Raw genomic sequence first — 20,047 nt, 5'->3', positions numbered from 1 at the left:
TGTTTCCAAAACACCATTTCCTGAAATCTTGTGGCTGCAGCCAGGTATGAGATTCCCCGTTGCAAGTCCAGGGAGAAGGTATGCTGCCAAGGAGAAATTTATAACAGGGCGGGTTGTTTGGAGACGTGCCAATTGATGTCTCGCCAGGAAGTGGAGAGTAAGCCAGCAACGAGGACCCTCCATGGGAAGAGTTCTCCCTCCAGCTCCAACTGGAAACTCGTGTCTGAGAATATTAGTTTGAACAATCCGACTGAGTTCTTGTAATTGAGGAGGGGATATTGAATTTCAAGTCTAACAGAGTAAGAACAGGTGAAGTGAGTCCTCTCGCAGGAAGGCGTTTTGTTAACCCCACTTTACAGCATCTCATCGTATTTAGTGTCCCCTGTGTCTTATCTTGATCACATTTTAGTGCCTTAGTACCACTTGGGTAAATACCTTACCTTTCCTGTCAGAATTTGAGCTTTGAGCTCATGTCAAATTTACCTATAAACTCTCCAGTGTCTAACACCACATCTTGTACACTGGAGGTGCTGAATAAATGTTGGTTGTGTAAATAACTGACAGATGCAAAACTAGAGCTATTGACAAGTTTTTTATTGAAGATTCATTCATTCTACATATATTTACTGAGCACCTGATATATGCCAGGCCCCATTATAGGCAGTGGGATGAGACTGAAAACAAATCACACATGAAGATCATAGCAGTGACCCTGAAGGTAACTTTTCTCCCCTGCTTTCTTAAATCCTTGGCAGTTGAGAACTTCCTGGGTGTGCTCAGATCCTGGCCTTCTAATTCTCATATTCCTGGCTCCTTTGCCTAGTTCAAGGCCTTTCCCAGGTTTTGGGACTTATCTTCTTGGTCTTCAGTAATGGCTTTAAATAGCCCTGGACTGGTTAGTAAACTGAGTACATATTTTTCCCAGTGCTTCTATCACTCAACACCATCTCCAGGATTTTTACCAAATTTCCTTGGCATCAAACTGGTAAGAACAGATACTACAGATGATCTTAGCTAAAACGCTGAGAAGCAATCCCAACTCCCTAGCTATCAAAGCTTAAATGCTGGTGTTACAGCCTAGTTCTGGAGATTAAGTATCCATTTTTCTGTCTGAATCAGATGAAACATAGATTAAAATGGAAAGCTGCCTTAAAGGAAAACAGAAGTGGCCGAAGAACCCTAGGGAGACATATGTGTTCAGAAGAGCATCCGAGAAGCTTACAGTACCAGCAGCAGAACCCTCTGCTTCTCCCCCAGTGGCTGAAATAGTCTCTTGATTTCATCGGTGGTGAGCCCTAAAGAGTATGCACTCTGCAGATGATGCCAGCTCTTACTTTCTTAGATCTGCCGAAGTGGAGGGTCTACGAAGTTCAAACTCCTCCAAGTTCAGAGAGAGGATACACCCTACCCAAAGTCACATGGCTTGCTGATATCACAAAAGTTTTATCTTTTAGAATCAAAATGGGGAAAATTATCCTTTGTCTCTGATTCAAAACTACAAGCAATTCTCACAGTCACAAGAAGTACCATTCCAGGTTAGACTGGAAACCATGTGTTTTGGAGAACAACTGAAGGACTGAGGCATGCCTGGTCTACAGAAGAAGAGATGGAGGGGGACTTGGGAGATGACATCAAGCTTTAAAAACTGGCACAAGGAAGGAAGTTACATTTTTTTTTCCTATATGGCCCCAGAGGAATGAGCTAGGCTCTATAGGTATAAGTTACAGTGAGGTAACTTTTTCTCAGCTCAAGGAAACCTTTCTAATAGAGCTGCCACAATGGAGCAGACTCAGAAGTAATGAGCTCCCTGCTACTGGAAGCTCTCAAGAGGAGACCAGTTGAGAACCTGGTGGGTTGTAGAGGTGGCTTCCATCTGGAATGGCAGGAAGAGTACCGCACTGCTCTGACCCCTTAGAATCCGAGGTGAATCATGGTTCGTGAATTTCTATCTCTGACAGTGGTTCTGGTAATTAGGCATCAGGGTGGCTGTTTGTTATCACTCTCAAGATGTCAGAGGAGCCCCACTTCTCCCTTCCAACTTCTGTCTCCCAGGTTCTAAAATTTCTAAGTGTAACCTAATGGATGGCAAGGAGGTTCAACCTCCCCCACCAAGGGATCAATGATAGCAGCTCCCAGAGGCTGCACCGAGAAGCAATTTGAGACAGCAAGAAAAGCTCTGATCATTTAACCAAGTTTCCAGGGCTGGCAGCCTGCTGGATACATACTTGCCATTCCCTGGCCATCTCAGTTCTTGCTCTCTCTGCATATCTTAAACAGAAGCCTTTTTGGTCTAATATTTCCTTTTGCTGTAATTCCCATCAGTCTTTTTTCCCTCCTTCGTTCTCTCCTAAAGAACTGTGGCTCGCTCCTTCATCTATGAAATAGGTCTTTCTAGAACCCTTTGTTCACAAAAATGGCACACTGCAGCTCAAAGGATGAGCTAAAGGCTTCCAAGAATTCTATGCTTCAATTTTCCTTTCCTGTCTTCAATCAGCTAGATGGATGCTGAAATCCCATGGGGTTTTCTTAAAGTGCAAAGACCATCCCACCCCCAACCAGAAGACAAGGAGACAGTCACCTGGGCTCTGATTGTTTGGTGCAGGTTATGTATTCTAATTCTCTTCCTCTGAGAGTATGGGGGCCTGAGTGGGGAAGCCAAGAAGGAGGAGGGAGGACTCAGGGTCTTACCGCAGGGCAGAAAAGGGAGCTAGTGGGGCTGGGAGTCTCAAGGTGGAAAATTTGGATAGTTGATGGCCAATTGATTTTCCAGAAGGAAAGATAGCATTTTAGAGCTATACCTCAGCCACTGAAGTCAAGTCAAGGCTAATCAGGGCCCCTCTCTGGTTTGTATATGTTGGAAAAAAGGAATGGTAATTTCCTCTTTCATAGGAAGCATAGGAAACACAAAAGGATGTTCTTGGGTGTCTATTGCTGGGTGGCAGAACTTATATTATGCATATTTTCTGGCCCCTATCTTCAATGTTTTTTGCTCATGGAATTCCTAGCACAAAATAGGTACTCTCCAAATGCTTGCAAAATAGGGTGAAAATCTACCTTTCCCATTTGTGGTGAAGGTAGGGTGGGGAGAAGAGATAGAGAAAGTTCCAGAAGGCATTGCCTACTATTGTATGAATTCTCTTTGCATCTCATATTAGGACTTATCAGGCAAATTACAAATGTTGGGACCACTTACTTCCCATTCCAAGGGCTCAGTGGAATAGTAGTGAGGTGCCCTTGCTTGTCTAGGGCTCAGGTTGTCCTGCATAACCGTATCACTACAGAGTATCCCAGAGTCTCAAAGTGGTCTTATAATCCCTTCTCTTTTGGGGGAGGTTGTCAATATATATATATTTCAACACTTTCAAAATTACAATTGTTTATAGTAATTGGAGATGGCAGAACCTGGTTGAAGTGGGAAGCCTGAGTTTTATCTAACCTCTAATTTAGTTCTTCTCTTAAGTTTGTCCAAGTTCCTGAGACGCCTTTCCCCTGTAAGCTAAGCCATTGTTTGTCAAGGGAAGCATAAATTAAGAGCTCTGTTTTCTGAGTCAAATGGAAACTTGGGATAGGGAAGCAGACTCTTGCTGTCCTCCTCAGATCTTCAATATAATATAGGAACTGAAGTCAATGTGGGGCATAGACTTGATGAATTCTAGAGGAATTCCAAACTCAAAGAATGTGGGAGTTATGTGGAGCCAGAAGCTCAGCTTAAATTTGACTTGTCAGAGCTCTTAATAATCAGGTCAGAAATTCCACGGCATTATTGAAAGGAGCAAATCCCCTTTTGACGAAGTGGATTCTGAAACCATCCATATTTTCCATAGAGTCCTGGATGGACGAGCCAGATGCCATGCCCAGACCAAGAACAGTGACGCCATGGTCATCCCATGTTTACTGTAGAAGGGAAGATAAACTTCTAGTACTACATGAGCTGTCCAATTATGGATCTCTGGATTGTATGATTTGGAAGACACATGATTAAGGGAATAACTCTGCCCAAAGCTGAGTTTGCAAAATTCATAGAGATCCAATGAGAAGTAACACAAATCTTCAATTTCTCTTTACAGGGCTAGAAATCAAAATTGCAGTCTTTGAGTCTTTACTATGAAATACAGAGACAGTTGGAAATCATGTGCTTTAATGGACACTCCCAAGGCACTAAATTCTGTCTTTTAGTATCCCCTCAATCTGATAGCCAACTGTCAAGCTAGTATTTCCCATGGACCTCAGAAAACATGAAGGCTAGATGATGAGCAAAGTTAGCACAAAGTAGAACAAAAACAGCTATTTAGTAAAATTACAAAGAGCTGCCACAGTAGGTAGACAGATAATTCAAGTGTTAAGTCCCCCTGGGATAGTATTTCTCAAGTGTGGTCAGAGAATGACCACGACTTAAAAAATACACTGGGGGTTAAAATCAGATTCCAGGACTCTGCTTCCAAAGCCACTGAATTAGAGCTTCTGGGAGTAGATCCAGGAATCTGCATTTTAAACAAAAAATGGTCATAGACTGAGTGGATGGCAAACTTTGCACATATGTGTACTAGGATTTTTAATCCAGTTGTTGCTGTTGTGATTAACAACTACATCTCGTATTCAGAAGAGTGCTGACTTTATATAACTTTGGGTTCCAAAGTACTCTCTTACTCAATAGACATTAATCATGAGATGGTGGTTTATGAAAGTTCTTGGCTTTAAAGAATGATATTCACACTTAGAAAAAGTTGGGAGCCATGCTCTGGAACAAATCAGTTACTGAGGTGTACGTTACTGATAACAGAATCTTTCTGGGATCCTAGATGGGTTCCAATGAATAGATATTTATAGGAGGTCTCCCAAGTGCTGAGTACTGAGCTTCCTGGAATCATCCAGGTATTGAAAGGGTCTAGGCTCAGTGCAGGTCTGAAGACTTCAAGTTCAGCTTCTTCTTACCCACAGCCGTCTTCTGGAAGTGATGAGAGCAGGAGTGTTCTGACCTTACAGCGAGGAGGGATGCCAGAAAATGGAGTAGGGGAAGGACTGTAGCAGTGAGTTGGAGACATCTCGATTTTGGGGAACTCAGTGCTTTACAAAGGCTTGCTCTGCCTGTAGCTATAAAATATGTCATCATACCTAGCTACAGCCCTCACCCCACAGCTTTGGCCCATTGCCCTGCATGTTCTAGTAGGAGTCTTGGATTGTGCTGGAACTAAGGGGGTGGGAGGAGGCCTGGGGCTGGCAGGAGTGGTTAGCCTGAGTGATCTGAGGCCTGGAGGATTATGACTGAGGGATGAGGTGGAAATTGGCACCTTATGGCTTTGTGAGGCTACTCTGACTCGTGCCTTTCCCTTTCCAATGCCAAGTTGCGAGATTAGCTCTATTGCTTTGGGGCAGGACTTCGTGTTCGGAAAACTGGCGTCTCCTTAGTGTCACAGCACCACCACACCCTCCTCCCACTGGTGCTGATGTTGACCACCCAGCCCGTGCACACCACCACCTACTCCTGGAACAATGATGTGTCCTGACCTCCGGAGCAGAGGGGCTGGCAGGACCCATGGATGGGGCTCCTGAGGTTACTTCGGGACATGTCTCTTCAGTGCCCTCCTGGGGGCGTGCATGAGAAGGCCAAGGGTCCTTCCAGTTTTAGTTCTGCTCCAGTGTACTGAGCACATGGATGTGTGATTACTCGGCGGCAGCAGCAATTTGAGAGAAATAAAGTATCTATACTACCCAGTTTTTCTACTTGCTTTCTAAGAGCTGAAAATGACGATTTTCTACAGTCATTCTCTTAAAGCTAAGACTGTTGAGAGTGTATCACCTTTTGGGGGGTACGTTTATAAACATAGAAGGACAGTTTCGAGATACTAACTGACTTTTTCTTCAGTAGTTTTCTCTATCCATCCCCAGCACCCATGTGTTTGTACACGCACACACGCACGCACACACACACACACACACACCGCCTTTTCTACTGAGTGGAATGCTCTTGGGGCAAGGTAAGGCTAAGGTGGTGCCAGAGACCAGAAACAAGCCATCTGTAGCTTTAATTTTCTTTAAGTGAAGTATTATTGACATGTAGCATTATATTAGTTTCAGGAGTACATACAATGTTTTGATATTTGTATACACTGAGAAATGATCATGATAAGTTTAGTTATCCTCCACCACCAAACATAGTTGCAAAGCTCACAACCTTAGAGAAATGGAAGGGACTCAAAGCATAGGAAAAAAATGCCTGGGAGAAACATCACTAGAACATACCTCCCCCACCCAACCTGCCCCAGGGCAGAAGTGGAGACGAAAATGGATGGGAAAGCGATAGGATTTTACCTTTGGTGGTACCGGAAAGAGAGGCCTTGCTTCCAAGACGGAACCTCAGGTTAGGAATGTCTTCACTCTGAGTCTCAGAAGAAGGTGATTTACTGATTTTTCCGCATCTTGGCATGCCACAGAGAGAGCAGAATAGAACCTATGTCTGCAAATATGCTTGGATTGATGACCATTGGTGACCAAGTGCTCAAAGATTATGTCTGCAGGCACCCATGTGGACAGAAGTCCTGAGGTCCGGGTGGGCTTTGGTCCTCTGTGAGCCCCTAAATTTTGTTTTTGCCTTGAGGAAGGTGCACGATTCTTAAAAGGATTGAGTGTAAGCACATCAGCTAGTACCTCAAACTATAAATCTAGCTGTTACCCCTCAAATGAGTCTATTTCATGGGTACCCTGGTGATGGTCTGCAAGCTGGCACACACTTTGTAGGAGAGCCTACTGAGACTTGCAGAGTTGGTGGCCACTGGCTCAGTCCACTTGTCTTTATTAAACACCTAGGACACTAAACGGAACCCCTTCTAGACTCAGAGGGGGCTCCATGGTCACTTCGGGCCTTAAGTCTCTTTTACTGCAGGAGCCTTCAGAGTTAGGGCCAAGGAAAGGGTGTATTAATTCTCTCCTAGTCACGATATTTTCTCTTGGATCTACATGACTCGGGAAAATGTGAGTCAGGACAGATGACAAAGACAGAAAGAAATATAGCATCTGAATATTTCTAGGTTTACTCATTCTGCAATAAAATACTCAGACCCACAAACAAACATTTACCTTAATCTTTTCGTCTTTTGTTTGATTACTCAGATATGTTCTTTCTAAAAAGCAATTTCAAACGTGGGGAGGGGTAATCAATTTCTGCTATTATAGAGTGGGCATCCTCCCCAGAAGTCTAGGAAATCTTTTGCAGATTTCAAAGGTTTCTTAACCTTTTCTGACATTTAAAAGCAAACAGAAATTCTGCCAGATAAAAGTGAGCTGAAAACAACGGTCAAGTTGATGTCCAACTGGAAGGAGCCTGGTTCCTCCAAATTCCTTCCCTTTTACACATGATCCATTATGAAATGGTACCGCAGAACACTGATGTTTCTCTCTTAAAACACATGCGCACGCCTATGCGTGCACACACACACACACACACACACATTAAAATTGCTTGTCATGGCTAAAATGAGGCCAGGGCAAACAGTCAACAGAGCCTGGTCCAGATAATATTTTATCCCCTTTTCTATCATTATGGTTTTAAGGGTGAGATTCAAAACTAGGAGGATTAGAGTTGAGCTGTTGGGAAATTTACAGCTGAGCATGGATGCTCACACTCACTGATTATCTCTCTCTCTCTTCTCCCTCCCCTTCTCTTCAACAGCTTAGCAACATGTGGCCTGCCCTTGTTCCAGCAGCAATTATTAAAATAAAAAACACCTTTGGCCATAAACACAAGTGAAAATTGAAACACACTCAAGAAGTTTATTATTTTTTGCTTCAATAACTTCACCCTACATGGAGAACTTTATTTGCCTCAAAGGTCTTTGGGTTGGGTAATGAAAAAGCACAGGGGTTGGGTGGGTTTAGGGATCCCAAGTCATCAGAGTTGGGAGGCATCTGGGGGGTGGTGTGCATCTTGGCCTTGGGCCTACAGGGTTGTTCAAGCATGGGCTTTAATGTGCAGGAGCCTACTTCCTCTCTCTCTCTCTCCTTGGGGCTGCCCTGCCTTTAGGGTCATGTCCAGGGACCGGGGGTCTGTGCTGGTTTTAAGCCAGTCTGCCCTTCTGCTGGCTTGCTGGCCCTACATTCAAGTCATCCGGCAAATGCTATAGACTCCCTGGAGCTTTGCTGTGACTTAAGGCACTTTCAGCCTCTGACTGGAATTCTCTATGCTCCCAAACTCAAAAAGAATAAGGGAAGAAGTGGGAGGGCAGATGTTGAGGGGACAATGCAGAGACACAGGGGTGAAAGGAAGCCTACAGTGGAGGAGAAGTGGCTGAATTGGGATACTTTACTTCTGAGAAAAGACGGTTGAGTATGCTACCTGATAATGATGTTTATTTCTAGAGAAAGAAGAAAATGATTTAAAATACCGGAGGTGGACTTTGGCTTATGTGAGAGAGAAATAAACTTCTAGACCATTTACCTTACCGTTTTTTAGATTTTTTGTGCTGCTTGCAGCCACACCTGGTCTTAAAACCATTCCAGGGTATAGGTTGTCTTGCTAGGAGGAAAAGTACAAGGTTTGAGGGTAAGCCTCCTAGGACCAGTGCAATAATTCTGCTCCGTAACATTCTTAAGGAGCAAGGCTCCGTAGAGCTCATCACTCCAGTGTCCCTGGGATGTGGCCAAGATGGTGTGGTCTATATTTAAGGCGGCACATGGAGAAAGGGAGGATAAAGAAGGGGCTAAGGGAACATGCCTGTCTCCTAAGGGATATTCCCAGAGGCTGCTACATGACACCTGCCTTTCTTCCCACTAGCAAGAATTTAGCGCCTTGGCCACACATTGTAAAAGAGGCTGGAAAATTAACCCTTATTAAGAGTAGCAATATGCTCAGCTAAAAATCTTATGAAGAAAGAAAGAGAGAGGAAGTAATATTGGAGGACAATGAGTGGTCTTTGCCACAGTGGTTAATAGAATAGTTAATCCTTACCTGTCTTTTCGACTGGTGTTGGTTTAGTCATCGTATTCCTTCCACTGTTCCATGAAAGTCTGTGTTCACAGGGAAGTTAAGCCCATCACTTCCTCATTTATTTTATCTGTGTGGCTTTTTGTCAGTATTGTTCCTCCATGCTTTCACATGGATTCTTACTCTTTGTCTCATTAAGATCTTCCTTGAGCCAACTTTGTAGGAAACCTGCCAGCCTCACACTGTAGACTCAGAACTCAGAACAAACAACATGAAAGAAAGATGTCTAGTCTATTGGTCTCTTTTGTTGCTTTACCACGATTTTTAAAGGATCAGGGCACAGGAGTATGTGCCATTTTTCATGGCTTGTTTTGCACTAACCAATGTGGTGTAAACCCAACTAGCTTCTTAAAGCCTCCCCAGGGATGGATTGGGACCAGAATCTCCTTCAGATTCTGTCTGGCTCAGGAGCTGCTATTTTGTTTCCCTGGGCTGCTGCATGGTTTAAGCCCCTCATCCTGAGTAGCAGGACTCACATCCCATCAAATCTCCCTTTTGCTTGCTCGCTCTCTCCCAGCTGCCTCTCTCCTGCTTCATGTGAGATGTTTCTGGCTGCCTCACTTTCCAGCATAATTAAATCCAGTAGGTCTTCCTGTTGACCTCATGAGTATGAGTTAGGCTCATTTATGAAATATGAAATGATCCCAAATGCTCATGATCCAGCTTTCCCAGGGGGCTGTGGAGGCAGGTCATAAGCTAAGAGCTTCCTGCTGGAGATGCTGCAGGGAAGGCAGATGTGGCATCCCTAGAGATAAGCAGTGCCTTCCATGGACTGAGCTCTGGTCTCAAGGGGCAGTGATGATTTTCAGTGTTCCCTAAGGGATTTCTATCATCTCCCTGTCCTATTTCTTTTTCCACGTGAGGGTACTTGCTCTTATTTTGAGCAAGTGAGGAAAACCAAGGTAAAGTCATGTCATGTTATATTGAGGCTTTGTGCTGAACTCTCCATTTTGATCAGAGGCAATGGAACAGTATTGAATTAACTGATCCATATGTGCTCAAAGGCATTGGTTGCATGCCTAGGTCTTTTGCCTGGGTTTATTCTATCTATGATTCAAGGTTCCCTTGGTCACAAGAAAGGAATGGAAGAGTGTATAAATGACTCAAGGCAAATCAGCTCCAGGAAGGAAATAAAGAATCTCTGCATTTATGGGTTAATTGGTATGCAGTATCCCGGAGTACATCAGAGAAAAGTTCTGGGATCAGTAGACAACACTCATTATTTGACTCTTTATACTTTTGTAGAGGAGAAGGGACTTCTGCCACATTCCCCAGAGGGAATAGAATTATAGGAACACATCCAGCTCCTCCCTCCAGAACCCTCACCTACTGCCTACTGCTTTCGACAAGCAAGGAGGAAGAAAGACTCATCTGACTGATGAGATCATGTCCAAGGTCTCTGCTTTTTGTGGCTCTTCTCTCACAGTAACTAGCTCAGAACTTGCTCTGCCTTCAATACTTTTCTCAAGATAGATCCTTGTATCTGGATTATGCGCGGGAGGCGGTGTTGAAAATGAAGTTTCCTATAGAAATTTTTGAATCAAAGAACGTTTGAGTCATGTCCTCCAATGCAGTAAACCAGAACCCCTCTATTTGGGAGCAAGGGAACAAAGCTAATGCTTACTTTGATCCTCGTCTGAGTCCTGTTTTCAATTTTGTAGGAAACTTGGGGAGGGGGAATGAAGGCATGAAAAAAATTGGCTGTGTGCCTGGCCCACAGACCCACTCCTTAAAGGCCTTCCTGACATAGGGTTCCTGTTGAGTGTTTCTCCTTGATTCCAGGATCAGGCTGCCATCCTCTGTGGTACCTATAAGCAGGTAGGGAGGGCAGGAAGGGGAGGAGTTGAGATCAAGAGAGCTATTTTACAGTGGGAAAGTATTGTGTGAACAAAAGGTGAAGAGCATGGGTTGAGGAAATCAGCACTTCCTGCCTTTTGCCAGTCCTGGGCTTGACTCCCAGTCCCACCTCCTTCTAGCCGTGTGACTCTGCAAAACTCTGATCTTTCTGTGCCTCAATTCTCCAAGCTGTTAAATGGGCAAATTATAGTGCCTACCTCATGGGATTGTTTTGAAGATTAAATAAATCATTATATAGTGTCAAACACGTAGTGAATGTTGGGTAACTACTAGCTGTCATGACCACTGCCAACATAATATCATCACCATCATTACAGTCATCACAAATGTGGCATATCTAGAGGTAGGCTTAGGCCTGACTCAGGTGGTCAATAAGATTCTGCTCTTACTCATGCTTTGCAGGAGACTGCAGGTACAGTGTCAAAGTTCTGGACTGAGAAGTGACATACTTGTGTTCTAGTCCTGGCTACTTGTGGCCTTTGGCAGTGACTTCCCTCTCTGAGTTTCAATTTACATAGTTATAATAAAGGATTTAGTGTTCAGTGGCTTCCAAATGCTTGCCTGGAGATGGGAGGGTGGGAGTGCTGGGCTGGCCATGTGAGACTTACCTGGAAGCTTGTTACAAATGCATATTTTCTGGCCCCACCACCCCCAGACATTCTGATTAGGTGGGTCTATGATGGCTTGAGAGACTGAGTTTTTGTCAGGTTTATGCTTTGCTCTCTATGTACCTCCCTTGCATCTGGGGTCCAACTGTCACTTGGGCATCACAGCCCCAGCTCATCTTTGAGGCCTCAGCTCTAAAGTGCTCTAGTTGTGTTGCAAGATGTGTGTGAAAGAGTGGAAGAAGGGGGTGATTTGAAAAACAAGTGATGAAGTTCAAGTTAATTAGCAAAATTTATTGAAGGATTATACTTTACCATTTTGCTCATTCAAAAGCCAAGAGTTTCAGCCCAAGTGCATAACAGACCTATACCCTGCAGTTTGCCAGAGCCAGTCTGACCCATCTTTTCTGTTCTGAGACACAGAGCCAGGAACCATTGTCACTGCCTACACCAGGTCCCAGAGGAAGAGGAACTGCCCCAGATAAGCCAGAAGAATCCTCTTCCCAAAGCCAGTTCCCAACATCTCCATTTCCCTTGGGCCAAGTGCTCATTTGATCAACCAGGATCTCTGGCGACCAAGAGCAGAAAAGAGAATCCATCTTGTCACTCTAACGTGGGGTGAGGCTGTTCTCAAACCATTCCATCTCTGAGTCTCCTTCCTTGGCAAACAAGAAGTCTTTGCTGTAATCCCACAGTGTTTCTCTCTTAAATCCAAAGAATGAAACAGAAAAACAAAAACAAAACAAAAAAAATGGTTCCTTCCACCATATAAATTGGAACCTCTTTCATCCATTGAATTGAATGACATGGTTTCTTGCTTCTTTCCTTCACCATGGGGACAGGGTGGAGCCCACATTCCCTCAAGGAACCCAAGATCACGACATTCATGGTGAACAAACTGCATCCTCTAGAATGCATTTCCAATTAACACACACAAAGCGTTTCCTACTGTCTCTTAAATTATGGTTCTATATTTATCGCTGCCAACAAACCCCTCCCTCCTTTCCCCAGCTCCCCCCACCCATGATCCCCATTCTTCTTTTAATCATTTGCAGAAGTGTTTCCATTCTTCTTTTTTCCATTTTCAGAACCATTTTTTTTTATAAGAAGATTGTAACTGTTGCTAACACTTTGATTTCCCTGTTCAGTGAAATTTACATGACACTGAGGTTTTGTGATATAATTCCTTATTTGCTTCCAAGTTTTCTGTCGGGAGTTTAATCTGTGCAGAATTTCATTATCGTTTGATTTATAGTGGCCTCAACATAAGGAAAGACTTTTCAAATGTCAACTTTTTTTCTTTTTCCCTTGCTCCCCTCTCTCTCTCTCCGTCATCCTTTTACACACACACACACACACACACACACACACACACACACACACACTCATAAACCCACTCTCTCTTCTCTTTCTCTCTTCTATCTGTTTTCTCTGCATCTTTTTCTCTCCCTCTATCTGTCATCAACCACCCTCTGCTCCAACACTTGCATGGGTGCAGGCACACATGCACTTTTTCCTTCACTCCCCTCCCACTTCTCATTTTCTCTCCATAGCTCCTCTTCTACCTTTTCTCCTCTGTCTCTCTGTTTCTCTCTCTCTCATGTCTTCTCTCCTTCTCTCTCCCCACTCTCCACCTCATTTTCAGGTTTTGGTGTTCACATCTGATGACTGACACTTTGGCTTTGTCCTCATCCCAGCTCATCCCTCTAAGAGCTTTCTTGAACACAGTGCCCATGGGGTCTACTATTTGGGAAATGAGGAAGCTTCTCCTGTTAGGAGAGTTACATTGGGGATTTATACAATGGCCTCAAAATTCCTTTGAATCCCAAGACTGACTCATGGGGCTGGATCCTGAGTCTCCTGGAAGATGAAGATCAGCCTCAACTCCCTAAGGACTGGAGTCAAGAAAGCCTGAAGGACATATATTTTGTTTAATGGTTACATAATGAGAAACTTGCGTGTGTGTGTGTGTGTGTGTGTGTTTGTGTGTGTGTGTGTGTGTGTGTGTGGTGTGAAGTGAGAAGAAAAGAGAGAGAGAAAGAGATAGAGATAGAGAGAGAGAGAGAGAGAGGGAGGGAGGGAGGGAGAGAAGAATTCAGATCAGTCAGGGGGACTCTCTTTTCCCTTGTTTCTTGTCCTTATCCACCACACCAGACATTTGGAAGGCAAATGCCCACATAGGGTGAGTCTTAGTGGATTTTCACAGAGGTAGAGAACTCAGCAACTCAGCCCCTCCTCAGGGTTAATTTTTATCATCCATATTTAGTTTCAGGGCCCTTTCTCCTTTTAACAGCTTATCTAACACTCATTTCCCCACCACCTTTTTAGTTACTTTTCCCCTTCATTCTAACTCAGCTGACCTCGTACTCTGCTTTTCTCTTTCTCTCCTCTTAGATAATTTCTATCCTGTTACTTTGCCTCTGTCTCTTTGCTTGTCAAAATTTATCCATTCTATGTGGTATAACCATCCTTTATCATGAGTTCTTTTTTTTTTTTTTTTTTTTTGGTGGTGTGACTGTGGGATTAAGAGGTTAACGTGTTGCATTTTCACATTTTATTTATTTTTTATTTTTTAAACATTTTTTATTGAGTTATAGTCATTTTACAATGTTGTGTCAAATTCTAGTGTAGAGCACAATTTTTCGGTTATACATGAACATACATACATTCATTGTCACTTTTTTTTTTCGCTGTGAGCTACCACAAGATCTTGTATATATTTCCCTGTGCTATACAGTATAATCTTGTTTATCTATTCTGAATATGCCTGTCAGTATCTACAAATTTTGAAATCACAGTCTGTCCCTTCCCACCCCCCGGCCACTTGGGAACCACAAGTTCGTATTCTATGTCTATGAGTCTATTTCTGTTTTGTATTTATGTTTTGTTTTTTTTTTTTTTTTAGATTCCACATATGAGCAATCTCCAATGGTATTTTTCTTTCTCTCTCTTGCTTAGTTCACTTAGAATGACATTCTCCAGGGTCATCCATGTTGCTGCAAATGGCATTATGTTGTTGGTTTTTATGGCTGAATAGTATTCCATTGTATAAATATACCACTTCTTCTTTATCCAGTCATCTGTTGATGGACATTTAGGCTGTTTCCATGTCTTGGCTATTGTAAATAGTGCTGCTATGAACACTGAGGTGTAGGTGTCTTTTTTGAAGTAGGGTTCCTTCTGGATATATGCCCAGGAGCGGGATTCCTGGGTCATATGGTAGGTCTATTCCTAGTCTTTTGAGGAATCTCCATACTGTTTTCCACAGTGGCTGCACCAAACTGCATTCCCACCAGCAGTGTTGGAGGGTTCCCTTTTCTCCACAGCCTCTCCAGCATTTGTCATTTGTGGACTTTTGAATGATGGCCATTCTGACTGGTGTGAGGTGGCACCTCATTGTAGTTTTGATTTGCATTTCTCTGATAATTAGTGATATTGAGCATTTTTTCATGTGCCTATTGATCATGTGTATGTCTTCCTTGGAGAACTGCTTGTTTAGGTGTTCTGCCCATTTTTGGATTGGGTTGTTTGGTTTTTTTTTTTTTGTTATGTCATATGAGCTGCTTATGTATTCTGGAGATCAAGCCTTTGCTGGTTTCATCGTTTGCAAAAATTTTCTCGCATTCTGTAGGTTGTCTTTTTGTTTTATTTATGGTTTCCTTTGCTGTGCAGAAGCTTGTAAGTTTCATTAGGTCCCATTTGTTTATTCTTGCTTTTATTTCTATCACTTGAGTAGACTGTCCTAGAAGAACATTTTTGAGATGTATGTGAGATGATGTTTTGCCTATGTTTCCTTCTAGGAGGTTTATTTTAGCTTGTCTTATGTTAAAGTCTTTGATCCATTTTGAGTTTATTTTTGTGTATGGTATAAGGGAGTGTTCTGGCTTCACTGATTCACACTCTGCTGTCCAGTTTTCCCAACACCATTTGCTGAAGAGACTGTCTTTATTCCATTGTATATTCTTGCCTCCTTTGTCAAAGATTAGTTGACCAAAAGTTTGTGGGTTCATTTCTGGGCTCTCTATTCTGTTCCATTGGTCCATATGTCTGTTTTTGTACCAATCCCATGCTGTTTTGATGACTGTAGCTCTATAGTATTGTCTGAAGTCTGGGAGAGTTATTCCTCCAGCCTCTTTCTTTTTCTTCAGTAATGCTTTGGCAATTCTAGGTCTTTGATGGTTCCATATAAACTTTATTATGATTTGTTCTAGTTCTGTGAAATATGTCCTAGGTAATTTGATAGGGATTGCATTAAATCTGTAGATTGCCTTAGGCTGTATGACCATTTTAACAATATTGATTCATCCAATCCAGGAGCATGGGGTATCTTTCCATTTCTTAAAGTCTTCTTTAATTTCCTTCATCAATGGTTTATGGTTTTCCATGTATAAGTTTTTCACCTCCTTGGTTATATTTATTTTTAGGTATTTTATTACTTTGGGTGCTATTTTAAAGCGGATTGTTTCTTTACTTTCTTTTTCTGTTGATTCATCATTACTATAAAGAAATGCAGCTGATTTTTGAATGTTAATCTTGTAGCCTGCTATCTTGCTGAATTCTTCGACTAGTTCTAGTAGTTTTTATGTGGACCTTTTAGGGTTTTCTATATATAGTATCATGTCATCAGCATATAGTGACACTTTTACCTCTTGTTTTCCAATTTGGATCCCTTTTTTTTCTCTCTCTTGCCCGATTGCTGTGGCCTGGACTTCCAAGACTATGTCAAATAGGAGTGGTGATAGTGGGCATCCTTGTCTTGTCTCAGATTTTAGTGGGAAGCTTTTGAGTTTTTCACCATTTGGTACTATGCTGGCTGTAGGTTTGTCATATATAGCTTTTATTATGTTGAAATATGTTCCCTCTATACCCACTTTGGCGAGAGTTTTTATCATAAATGGGTGTTGAATTTTATCAAATGCTTTTTCTTCATCTACTGAGATGATCATGTGGTTTTTGTCCTTTCTCTTGTTGATGTGATGTATTACATTGATTGATTTATGTATGTTGAATCACCCTTGTGTCCCTGGGATGAACCCCACTTGATCATGATGTATAATCTTTTTTATGTGCTGTTGGATTCTATTTGCTAATATTTTGGTGAGGATTTTTGCATCTGTGCTCATCTGTGATATTAGTCTGTAATTCTCTTTTTTGGTAGTGTCTTTGCCTGGTTTTGGTATCAGGGTGATGGTGGCTTCATAGAATGAGTTTGGGAGTATTCCCTCCTTTTCAATCTTCTGGAAGAGTTTGAGAAGGACTGGTAAGAGTTCTTCTTTGTATGTTTGGTAGAATTCCCCTGTGAAGCTGTCTGGTCCTGGACTTTTATTCTTGGGGAGGTTTTTTATTGCTAGTTCAATTTCATTTCTAGTGACTGGTTTGTTCAAGTGGTCAGTTTCTTCTTGATTCAGTCTTGGTGGACTTTATGTTTCCAGAAACTTGTCCGTCTCCTCTAGGTTATCCATTTTTGTTCCATATAGCTTTTCATAATATTCTCATATGATATTCTGTATTTCTATGTTATTTGTTGTAATTTCTCCATTTTCCTTTCTTATTTTGCTTATTTGTGCTCTCTTTTTTTTTTTTTTTCTTTGTAAGTTTGGCCAGAGGTTTGGCTAAACTCACAGAGAATAGCTGCTCTGTACTGGATGTAGGGCATTAGACTTAGTCTAACCGCTTCCAGATATTTGGGAGTTAGCTTAGTCACTGGTTCCCCTCTTCCTTAGATGTAGCCTGAGATGAGTGAATCAAACTATTCCCTGTCTAGCCATGGAAGTTCAGTGCCCCTACTACCTCTGGGCCAGGAATGATCAACGAGCACCTGGAGGGTGGATGACACACTTCCATTCAGAGATAGCATAGATCTCTGAAATGCCTCAGAGTTCTGGAGCTCTCCCTGATCCCATTCAAAGTGGGGGCCTGAGTAGTGTTTCTCCCCTTCCTGTAGAAGCAGGAGAGAACTTGTAATCATGTGAAGATACCCTGTGAGAAATATTCAAGTCCAGAGAGCAACTGCTTCTTCTCCTGGGAAATAATGAACTGGCTCAGAGAGATGGAGAGAAGGCCAAAGTATGTTGTGAAACCAAAAGCAAAAGAAGAATGAAAAAGAGGCTGGAAAAATAATAAAAAGGATTGGAATTCTCATAAAAGTCCAAACCAACAGTGGTAATTCTGAAAAGTGTAGGATTTGATTACACTCCCTCATAAAGGGTTTAGTCCTAAGCATGAACTGCTAACCACACCCGCTTTCCCTTCCCACAAGTGCCTAGGCTGAGGGAGAAAAAAGAATTCTCATGTACTCTTGGTGGGAATGTAAATTGGTGCAGCCACTATAGAAAACAGTATGGTGTTTCCTTAAGAAATTAAAAATAGAACTACCATATGATCCAGAAATTCCATTTCTGGGTACTTATCTGAAGAAAACAAAATCACTGTTTCAAAAAATGTCTACACCCCCATGTTCATTACAGCATTATTTACAATAACCATGAGAACAATCTAAGTTTCTACCAATGGTTGATGGATAAAGAAAATGTGGTATATGTATACAGTGGAATACTACTCAATCATAAAAAGAAGGAAATCCTGCCATTTGTGACAACATGGATGGACCTTGAGAACATCATGCTAAGTGAGCTAAGTCAGACAGAGAAAGACACATACCATATTATCTCACTTATATGTGGAATCTAAACCACCCCCAAACAAAAAACTCCAACTCTTAGATGTAAGATTTGTAATTGCCAGAGGCAAGGAATAGAGGTGGGGGAAATTTGTGAAGATGGTAAGAGGGTTTTAAAAAAAACCCTGATGCGAGTTAACCAAAAATCACAATTTGCTCTACACACAATATTTACAACAAAGACTAGGATTTTCCTACATAATTTGTTGAAATGGAATTTTAACAGAATTAAAACCTTGCTAAAAGTAAAATTCCTAGTCTCCAGAGAGGAAAAGAATGGCCACTCAACCTATTGGTACTCAGTGAGCAAGTGAAAACAAGTTCTTTGGACACATTTGGAAAGAAAGGAAATAGCAAACACGTATGTTTTTAACTCTCTCTGTCTCAGCTCATGGATATGTTTGCATGCTGAGTCTGGGTATGTGGCTTGGGGATTTAGGTAAGCTATTTTGTGTGGTTAGGATATTGAGGTGGGAGATCGTAAAACGAGCTAAAGTGTAATGTTGATGGGCATCAACTTTCCAAGAGCACTTAGCTAGGACATACACAACTCATCCCAACTGCTCTGGGCCAACCAAGAGCAGCATAGACTTGAGAGGGTGAGAGTGAAATCCTCAAGGTCATTTTAGCCGGATGTAGAATTGCCCATCATAGATCAGTGACTCGAGGCTTGGGGAAAGATTGATAGAATCATCTGGGAAGATTTCAAATGATGCTCTTCTTCACCCTTTTCTGAGTCTTGCTCTCCTTTTAAGAATCATGAGAATCCACAACACAATGAGCCTCCTTTACTAATGGACATCTGCCTTATTCCTCAGAGGCTTTGGGTAGAAAGAAAAGGAAGATTATTATCGTAGAGGACCAAATTGTGTCCATATGGTTACTAACACAGCCTTGTTCTCTTAGGACTCTTGTTCTCCAGCTCCTTTGTCTTGGCGCTATCCTTTCTTTGTGCTGTTGTTTTGCTGTCAGTGCTCTTTCTTCCAGGTTCTGATAAGTGTTCTCTGAAACATTCTCTGCTCCTCTGTCCCATACCTGAGAAAGAGTGCTGGGGACCAGTGTGGCACCTGGGACACAGCCCACAGGATTGGGATTCTGCCCAGGTTTGCTTCCCCTGATCTTTGGAGTGATCTAGCCTGGATGGATTTCTTGGTGCTCCAGCACAACTATCAATCCACAGCTCATGGCTGGGTTCTTTCTCATAATGGTGGTGGTGTGGAAGTTCTGTCTGGAGAGATGTCTTATGTCTGAATGTTGACATATGTCTATATTTCCTGCCCTTTTAAGGCTGCTGTGCCTTGCCTCCAGGTGTTCAGGAATCTGGATAGGGCCACACCTACCCTGCTCAACCTTTTCCTGAGGCTTGTCTCCTCACAGTGTATCCCTAGAATCTCTTCTGAAATAGACAGCTCCTGTACCCCATCTGTTTCCTTTCTCTTGGGCCACTGCAGTGCACACTCCTCAAGACAGAGCCTCTGTGTCTGAGAACAACCTATCTCCACTTCCTCAATACCCACTTCCTGTGCCCTGTGAAACTTCAATCTCTGGGACCAGTGTCAATTATTACCTTTCCATGAGGGTGTTCCCAGGGCAGGAAACACATGCATAGAAGTGTGAAAAATGAAAAGTAAGACAGATTTTCCCCACATCAGCCCTACTCTTCAGAGGTAAACATTTAGAGTGTTTTCTACTTATGGAACTTCTGCTGGTTATCTTCATAAATGTAAACAATGTGCTTTTTACCTCCACTTTTTGATTTTTTTAGCTTTAAGTAGCATCTTCTGATATTGTTATGGATGAAAAATTTAGCTTATTTCTAGTACCTCTTCCATTAGGTATATTTATTACTTTAAACAACTTATGAAAACCTCAATTTCTTCACTGAAAAAACTAGGAAGTATCTTCATTTTTCAAGTATTTATGAGGAAT

General features: G+C 42.2%; 1 non-coding gene across 1 annotated transcript; it reads right to left on the bottom strand.

Annotated features, from left to right (window-relative positions):
- Positions 1-844: 844 nt before the first annotated feature.
- Positions 845-1,034, bottom strand: LOC116153189 (U2 spliceosomal RNA). The gene has a single exon (XR_004136981.1). It is a non-coding gene; the product is annotated as a U2 spliceosomal RNA (small nuclear RNA).
- Between the last annotated feature and the right edge of the window lie 19,013 nt (positions 1,035-20,047).

The sequence above is a fragment of the Camelus dromedarius genome, chromosome 4, assembly GCF_036321535.1.
Source record: "Camelus dromedarius isolate mCamDro1 chromosome 4, mCamDro1.pat, whole genome shotgun sequence".
Lineage (NCBI taxonomy): Eukaryota > Metazoa > Chordata > Mammalia > Artiodactyla > Camelidae > Camelus > Camelus dromedarius.
The sequence above is the reverse complement of the archived record's forward strand: the minus strand, read 5'-3'. Positions and strand labels throughout refer to the sequence as shown.